Genomic DNA, 9,998 nt, shown 5'->3' on the forward strand with positions numbered 1-9,998 from the left:
GTTTTGTTCATAGTTATCTACCGACCCCCTGGTCCCTATTCAGAGTTTTTAACAGAGTTTTCTGACTTTATATCAAACTTAGTGTTAGCCTGGGATAAAATAGTTATAGTTGGAGACTTTAATATCCACGTGAACATGAGTGATGACGCTCTCAGTAATGCCTTCAGCGCCTTGTTAGACAGCATTGGTTTCACTCAGAATGTAAATAAACCGACTCACACTCACAAGAACACTCTGGATCTTGTCCTAACGTATGGAACAGAGATTAGTGACCTCATTGTCCTCCCTCAAAACCCTATATTGTCAGATCATTTCCTAATTACCTTTCAGTTTATTCTTAAAGATCATCCAGTCCCACAAAATAAAGTTATAATGAAAAGGACAATATCTGAAAAATCTATCTCAAAATTCAAAGAAATAATGGAGCCAATATTCAGTCACATGTCATGTGATCCTGCTGAGAACAGTTTTAGTCCCAGTTTAAGTGATCAATGTGTCGACTTGACCATGAATTCTCTGAAGTCTGCTCTTGACGTTGTCGCGCCGTTAAAACAGAAGGTCATTAGGCCAAAGCGCGCCTCCCCATGGTACAACCAAGAACTGCGTTCACATAAACAAAGAGTTAGAAAGTTAGAGGGATTATTCCGTCGCTCTCACACCGAAGAATCCCTAAAAGCATGGAAAAGTTGCCTGCTGTCCTATAAGCAGGCTCTGCGTAAGGCCCAAACCAGATATTATTCAAATCTAATAGAAGTCAACAAAAGTAACACTAAATTCCTTTTCAGCACTGTAGCTAGGCTAACAAACTGTCACAGTGCAGTAGAGCCCTCAATCCCAGCTACACTTAGCTCTGATGATTTCCTCCTATTTTTTAATAATAAAATAAAAACAATCAGAGATAAATTAGATGAAATTACCCCCGCTATTAGCCCTGAACTAGCCCAAGCTGTAAATCTAACGTCCCATATAAATCCACCTGTAAACCTAGAAAGGTTCACAGCTGTTGATCAAGCAGAGATAACTTCAGCCATTATGTCCTCTAAAAGCTCAACTTGTGTCCTAGACCCCATTCCAAGCAGACTCCTCAAAGACATTCTTCCCCTAATTATAGACCCTATTCTTAATACAATAAATACTTCACTCGAAAGTGGCTATGTTCCACAGTCCTTCAAACATGCAGTCATTAAACCTCTTCTGAAAAAGCCTAATCTAGATCCCGACCTATTGGTAAACTACAGACCTATTTCAAATCTTCCCTTCGTCTCTAAAATCCTTGAAAAAGTTGTAGTAAAACAGCTTTGTCGCCACCTGCAGGACAATAACTTATTTGAAGTTTTCCAGTCATGGTTCAGAGCCCACCACAGCACTGAAACTGCACTAGTTAAAGTCACAAATGATTTGTTATTAGCCGCTGACGATGGACTGGTCTCAGTCCTGGTTCTGTTGGACCTCAGCGCAGCGTTTGACACCATTGACCACAACATTCTACTGCAGAGGTTAGAATGTGATGTAGGTGTTGGAGGAACAGCCCTCAGCTGGTTTAAATCCTATCTATCTGATAGGTTCCAATTTGTTAATGTAAACCAGAGCTCCTCACCAAGCTCTAAAGTAATTTACGGTGTGCCACAGGGTTCGGTACTCGGTCCAATTCTGTTTACTCTTTATATGCTGCCATTAGGCAACATTATTAGAAAGCATGGCATTAACTTCCACTGCTATGCAGATGACACTCAGCTGTATTTATCAATGAAACCTGATCAGAGCGATCAAGTAGACAGACTTAGTACTTGTGTGAAGGAGATAAAAACCTGGATGACACTAAACTACCTGCTTCTTAACCCTGAAAAAACTGAGGTCATTGTGCTTGGCCCTAAGCATCTACGAGACGCTCTATCTGAGCAGATAGTCACACTGGACAATGTCAGTGTAGCCTCCAGTTCTACTGTAAGAAACCTTGGAGTCTTATTTGACCAGGAGCTCTCATTTAAAGCTCATATAAATCAAGCTTGTAAAACAGCCTATTTCCATTTGCGCAACATCGCCAAAATCAGAAGAATCCTGCCTAAAAGTGATGCCGAAAAACTTATCCATGCATTTGTAACGACTAGATTAGACTACTGTAACTCCCTGCTTGCAGCGTGTCCTAAAAGCTCCATAAAAAGCTTTCAACTGGTTCAAAATGCAGCAGCAAGAGAGAGCACATTACGCCAGTGCTGAAGTCTCTTCACTTGCTCCCTGTCGAGTCTAGAATCAAATTCAAAATTCTACTCTTGACCTACAAAGCCATAAATGACATGGCCCCATCCTACCTCAAAGATGCTATAGAACCATATCATCCAAACAGAGCTCTTCGCTCTCAGAATGCCGGCCTTCTGGTGGTGCCAAGAGTCTCTAAAAGTACTGTAGGAGGTAGAGCGTTTAGCTACCAAGCTCCTGTGTTATGGAATCAGCTCCCGACCCATGTTAAATATGCTGACACAGTCTCTTCATTTAAGTCCAGGCTTAAAACGTTCCTCTTCGAAATCGCTTATGGTCAGACTAGTTAGGAACATAAAGATAAACCCTCAGCTACGCTGCCCTAGGAGTAACTATGCTGGGGGAAGTATGACAGCTTGAGCACTATCCTCTTCTTCTGACTACTTATGCTATCAAACAATATTTATTTTTTGATTCCACTTGCAAACTGTTCACCGCCTTCTTTTCTTTCTCTCACTCCTGAGGACCTGTGGACCCAGATGCCCCTCCCCTGGTGAAGTGGTCCCTGCCCTGTGTGGACGGTCCCTCATCTGCCTGAAGAGTGGCTCCAGTTCGCCTCAGACGGTCCCTCATCTGCCTGAAGAGTGGGTCCAGCTCGCCTCCGACGGTCCCTCGTCTGCCTGAAGAGTGGGTCCAGCTCGCCTCCGACGGTCCCTCTTCTGCCTGAAGAGTGGGTCCAGCTCGCCTCCGACGGTCCCTCTTCTGCCTGAAGAGTGGGTCCAGCTCGACTCAGACGGTCCCTCTTCTGCCTGAAGAGTGGGTCCAGCTCGACTCAGACGGTCCCTCTTCTGCCTGAAGAGTGGGTCCAGCTCCAGTCTCCTCGTGTCCGTCTGTCCGTCTGTGAGAGTCGGATCTCTCCTTCACTGGAACTCCTCCAGGTTTCTACGCTTTTTTCCCAAAGAGGTTTTTTTTGTAGTTTTTCCTGGCCGAGAAGGAGAGTCTAAGGACAGAGGACCCTGGGACATCGTCCCTCGCCACCACAGACATTGTCTGACTTCATCGCCACCACAGACATTGTCTGACTCCATCGCCACCACAGACATTGTTGATTCATTTCTCCCTGTGGCCCTCAGAGGCAACTGTTGTTGTGATTTTGGGCCTTACAAAAATAAATTGATTTGATTTGATTTGATTTGAAGGAGCAGCTATGTAACAGGGATATTGAACTATTGGCTATTGGCATGAGGCCATATTATCTTCCCCGGGAGTTCTCACATGTGATTTTGATCACAGTCATGTGGCCCCGTCTGCCAATGCTGAAAATGCTTGTGAAGCACTGCTCTCCTGCACTTGTAGGCAACACACAGCACCCACAGGCTCTCTTCCTCGTCTCTGGTGACTTTAACCACGCTTCTCCCTCTTCTGTTCTACCAACATACACCCAGTATGTTACCTGCCCCACCAGGAACAATAGAACATTGGACTTGTTTGTTGTTGTTGTTGTTGTTTTATGGCGGTTGGCATCCAATTGTTGCATTACCGCCAGACTTTATTCCTCAGACTTTTCGTAGTCCTCTTGTTTTTTGCCAACACCAAGGAGGCTTATTCCTCTTCCCCCCTCCCTCCCCTGGGCAGCTCGGACCACAACCTTGTACATCTGAGGCCTGTGTATGAACCCATCGTGCGCAGGCAGCCTGTGGTGTCCCGTGAGGTGAGGATGTGGTCTGCTGAGAGCGAGGAGGCTCTGAGGGACTGCTTCAGCACCACTGTCTGGACTGAGCTTTATGACCCACATGGGGAGGACATCAACACCATCACAGAGTGCATCACGGACTACATCAACTTCTGTTTTGAGAACACTGTTCCCTCCCGGATGGTGCGGTGTTTTCCAAACAACAAGCCATGGATTAACCGTGAACTGAAGGCTCTGCTGAAGGAGAAGAAGAGAGCCTTCAGGTCAGGGAACAAGGAGGAGCTGAGGACTGTGCAGAAGGAGCTGAGGAGGAAGATCAGGCAGGCTGAGGCCGGCTACAAGAGGAGGATGGAGGAGCAGCTGCAGCAAAAGAACATTCAGGGAGTGTGGAGGAGCCTGAAAACCATCTTGGGCTTCAAAATCCCCCCTGCCCAGACAGAGGGGAATCTACAGTGGGTGAATGATTTAAATGCTCACTTCTTGAGGTTTGATCGGTCACCCGCCCCTCCCCCTGCACAGCTGCATGCTCCCTCTTCCACAGCTGGACAATGCCCTGCATCTGTTCCTCTTCGCTTATCTGCCCCGGACCATCAGCTCCCCACTTCGCCTGGACTCACCCATCCCCCCAGCACACAGTCCCCCTGCCAACCACTGACTGTCACAGCAGCACAGGTGAGGAGTGAGCTGAAGAGGATTAAAGTGAGGAAGGCAGCAGGACCTGATGGCATCAGCCCCAGGCTCCTTAAGTCCTGCGCAGATGAACTGCGTGGAGTTGTGGAGCATGTCTTCAACATGAGCCTGAAGCTGAGGGTGGTACCACAGGTCTGGAAGACCTCCTGTCTGGTACCTGTGCCTAAGACACCGCGCCCCAAAGACCTCAACAGCTTCAGGCCAGTGGCTCTCACGTCCCACCTGATGAAGACACTGGAGCGGCTAGTCCTGGACCACCTCCGCTCCACCGTGAGCTCAGCCATGGACCCGCTGCAGTTTGCACATCGGCCTGGCATCAGAGTGGAGGACGCCGTCATCTCCCTGCTGCACCGCTCTCTCTCTCACCTGGAAAAGCCTGGCAGCTCTGTGAGGATTCTGTTCTTCGATCTTTCCAGCGCCTTCAACACCATCCAGCCGCTGCTCCTGAGGGACAAGCTGGAGACGGCTGGTGTGGAGTATGACCTGGCAGAGTGGATCCTGGACTACCTCACAGACCGACCCCAGTTTGTGAGAGCACGGGACTGTGTGTCTGACACTCGGACCTGCAGTGTGGGGGCGCCCCAGGGCACTGTCCTCGCGCCCTTTCTCTTCACCCTCTACACTGCAGACTTCAGACATGACACGGACAGCTGTGTCCTGCAGAAGTTCTCTGATGACTCTGCCATCATCGGACTCATCACGGACGACGATGACACGGAGTACAGAGGACTGGCGCAGGACTTTGTGGACTGGTGTCAGCGGAACCACCTCCTCATCAACGCGGGGAAGACCAAGGAGATGGTGGTGGATTTCCGCAGACGCCACCCCACTGCCCCCACTGCCCCCTCACCAGTGAACATCCAGGGACGGGACATTGAGAGAGTGGACTCATACAAGTACCTGGGTGTTCATCTGAACCACAAACTGGACTGGACTCATAACACAGACGCACTGTACAGGAAGAGCCAGAGTCGGCTCTACCTCCTGAGGAGACTCAGGTCTTTTGGAGTGACAGGGCCGCTCCTGAAGACCTTCTACGACTCTGTGGTGGCATCAGCCCTCCTGTACGGTATGGCCTGCTGGAGCAGCAGCATCACAGAGAGGGAGAGGAAGAGGCTGGACAAAGTCATCAAGAAGTCCAGCTCCGTCCTGGGCTGTGCTCTGGACTTGGTGCAGGAGGTGGGGGACAGGAGGGTCCTGGCTAGATTCATATCATGCTGTACCATGATTGTCACCCCCTGCAGGACACTCTGTCCACTCTGAAGAGCAGCTTCAGTGAGAGACTGATCCACCCTCGCTGTGTGAAAGAAAGGTTCCATAGGTCTTTCCTTCCTGCTGCTGTCAGACTTTATAACAAAAACTGTTAGTACTGAACACTCGCAATACTGACCTAACCTAATACTGATGTGCAATTCTGTCATATGTGCAATTGCTGTTGGAATTCATGTGAAATTCATGTGCAATCTATGTGCTGTCGTGACACATATTCATGTGCAATTACTGTCGTGATCACATGCAATGGTATTTATGTATTTATTTATTTATTTATTTGTCTATGGGAGTTTTTTATTTATTTATAGGAGATCTTCTACTGAAAGTGTTTTTCAGACTTCCTATAAGTGATCTGTTCTTCTGTATCTACCTCTGTATCTACCTGCGTTGCACCAATGAAATTTCCCCATGAGGGACAATAAAGGATTATCTTATCTTATCTTATCTTAAATTGTGCATAAACTTTGACTGGAATGAGTGTCCCTAGAGTGATGTCACTTCCTGTCATTTTCTATGGATATTTTCTCCACAAATATCTACTCGATTGGTGTAAAACTATAATTTATATGTACAACACGTATAAATACACCAAATAAAGTCAAAATTACACATTACACAATTGTAAAAACTTGATTTTACAAAACATTGCCTGTTTTTTCTCCAATTTGGCCATTTTTGTGACTTTTATTATGTTTCTTCCTGGTTTGACATGGCCAGCAAATATGATGTAAAGGGCCAAAAATCCATTTGAATCATGTAATAGTTATGACATAATAGTTTGACAAATATTACATGAGACAACACGTTTATTTCGTTAAATGACTGTTAAAACTGTGATTAAAAAGGTGTTAGTGGCGTGCAAAGTGTCTCTACATTTTTGGTGGAATGGTGCTTTTTGATGACATCACTGAGATTCTGTTGTAGAACTATATTCTTTAAACAACAAGACTAAATTTAAAGAAGTTGACTCAAACTGTACATTCTGTAACAGCGCAATTATGAATGTAAATATTCAAAGGAAATCTGGTCCACACAGGAAACGGAAACATTAATCTTCACTTGGATTGCTCAAACATAATCGCATATAATCTTTTATTTATTTATTTTGCTTGGAAAATAATATTTACACAAATCCAAATCCTCCAAAAGCAAAACTCTTTTTAAAAAATGTTGACTCAAAACATTTCTTAATTTATAATATTATGTTGCATCAAGTTGTATATGATATGGCTGTATGCCTAATTTCATGTGAATTTTGTGTTTAATCAAAAATATATATATTAGAACATTAAAAAATTAAATAATAGTAAATAACTAATAATAATACTAAATAACTAATAATAATCATCATAATCATAATATAGAACCCATTCAGCACTACTTCCTGTAATATTTTTTTTTTATTTGTCAGATTTTCTACACAAACTGCAACTTGACTGATGAAAAATGAAGATAACTCTTTACCACAGACACACAAACGACGTCATCATTACATTAACATGAGAACCTGTCATATAGAATTTAAACTAAAGAAGTCGGTGCAATATCTCATTCGTTGAGTTTGAGTGTTAGAAAAAGTTAGTCATCTCGTCAAAAGTCAGACGTTTTGATAGTCATTTCAAAATAACTTTGTTGAAACATCTCAATTCCATAAACAATATCCTGATGACCAAAGTTGTCGGTGCAGTCCGTTCTCCCCTACTCTGCTGTCTGGCCCTCGAGCGAACCACTTTAGCCTAACTTATTCACTTTGGCTATGAAATAGAGCAAAGCATTGTGGTCCATGTAGTTTCCCTTGCATTTGTCCACACCCGGCCGCTCGGAACTATTTGTTTTACACATCACGCCTATATGAAATGAAACGTATGCTCGGTTTTATTCGAATAGAGCAGCGTGAAAGTACATGTAATGATCGCTCCATGGGCAGCAGTATCCCATCATGCTTTGCACCAGAGGAAGCGAGCGATCAGCAGGCTTTTGTGAGAAAACAGCACACCGCCTCAAGCATAAATCCTACTTTGTTATGTTTAAATGCTTCTGATAATACACGGTCAATGGAAAAGGCCACAGCGGACCTACAGCAGGGCGTCGGAGCTGGACCTGTCGCTACGGGTTTGAGAAAAGTCAAATCAACATATTTTTGAAAAGCCCAAAATCGAACGAAACAGCAGTTGCCTTGGAGGACTGTAAGCAATAGTCGATGTTACCGGCAGAAAGTTAGAAAGCCAAACATTGAAACGGTCGATAATAGTGAAACCTGGAGAACCGAGAGTCGGACTGAAACCATTTATATTAGAGGAAGTAGTGCTTAGTACGCTACTGAGGAATCTAGTTTAAGTGTTAATTTAAGAAAATAAATTGCTGTCAGACTAATAACAACTTTGTAAAATAGTCAAGCTTTGTTATCTGGTGCCCATGTGCAACCAGTAATGTCTCAGACACTCGAACTATCAGCACAGGAGCTCCACAGGGCTGTGTTCTTCTCTGCTGCTCTTCTCCCCGATCACAAACGGCTGCACCTCCAGCCACGACTCCGTAAAACTGATCAAGTTAGCAGAGGACACCACCCTCATCGGGCTCATCTCGGACGGGGGTGAGACTGTCTACAGGAGGGAGGTGGACCAGCTGGTGTCCTCCGGGTGCAGCAGGAACAACCTGCAGCAGGGGATGTACTTCCTGTGGCAGCTGAGGAAAGCCAAGCTGACAGCGGAGATGATGGTGCAGTTCTACACGGCCATCATTGAGTCCATCCTCACCTCCTCCATCACCTCCTCCATCACCGTGTGGTACGCTGGAGCCACAGCCAGGGACAAACAGAGACTACAGACTTCCATCTCTGCAGGACCTGCACGTCTCCAGGACTCCGGGACGAGCAGGTCGGATCACAGCCGATCCTTCTCACCCTGGACATGGACTATTGGAGCCACTCCCCTCGGGTAGGAGGCCACTCCCCTCGGCTAGGAGGCCACTCCCCTCAGGTAGGAGGCCACTCCCCTCTGCCGTTGGACTCATGAATACTTCATAATAATTCACCTTAATAACATCTGTCACTTTAATATTCATGTAAATACCTCCTATTCACCGTTTTCACTATTGTTCTGATCCTGTTGTTGGACACATTATTTTATCTAAATCACTCATATTCTACATATTTTATTTTGTGTTACCTTATTTTAGCAGAGTTTAGACCTTTTTACTATTATTAAACCTCTCATCTCTTTTCCCTCCCTCACCTCTTTCTCTCTCCCTCCCCTCTCTTCCCTCCCTCACCTCTCTTCCCTCTCTCTCCTCCTTCATCCCTGCATCTGTTAGTGGTTAGCCCAAACATGCTCCCTCCAGGGCCTGGAACCTGGAGTATTTCCTGCCCCGGTGCGTTGGAGGGCGGGGGGATAACGGTTGGAGGGCGGGGGGATAACAGTTGGAGGGCGGGGGGATAACAGTTGGAGGGCGGGGGGATAACAGAGCGCCAGTGAGCCCGAGCGCCGGAGAGTCCATCTGGCTTTGATTAGCGCAGACAGGAGACAGAGGAGAAGAGGAGGAGACACAGACGAGCTTTATTTTTGGCACGTTCGGCCGCCAGCGATGGACCTGTTTTAGGGTTTGATTTGAATAAAACATTTTGAATCCTCCCAACTCCAGATAAACCTTATAAACTCATAGATTTAACCTGAATGTAGACAACAGGGCCAATAAGAGACTTAAACACCCACTCACAATAAGAATATATTTTCTATCTTTTGTTCTTTTAGATTATACCTGTTTAATGCCATACTGTGGACTCCAGGCAAAAACATAACATCTCCATGGAGACAACCAGGTTATGGACTCTTACATTGGTGACGTGCCAGCTCCAGAGACTTACTTACTGTTACTTTATGTTTGAGTCAATGGAAAATGACTAGAATCCACCATTGTTGAGTTCATAGCTGCCTCTGGAGTCACACTGATGATTCTGTTGCCAGGACTTCGGAGATCAAAGGGCCAATTTTGACTATCAAAGTTAGAAACCCAAATGTAATAAACTTTTGTCTTATTGCAAGCATGATTTTATTATTTTATTTATTCATCTATTGTGAAGAGATGAACTGATAAAGTGTCAAATATTGCGGCGCTACCTATGTGGGAGGGGCCAGTACAGTGGTCTCAC

This window comes from Eucyclogobius newberryi, unplaced genomic scaffold (assembly GCF_026437365.1).
Source record: "Eucyclogobius newberryi isolate DKJ021-1_F unplaced genomic scaffold, fEucNew1.0.hap1 SCAF_15, whole genome shotgun sequence".
In the NCBI taxonomy this organism is placed as follows: domain Eukaryota; kingdom Metazoa; phylum Chordata; class Actinopteri; order Gobiiformes; family Gobiidae; genus Eucyclogobius; species Eucyclogobius newberryi.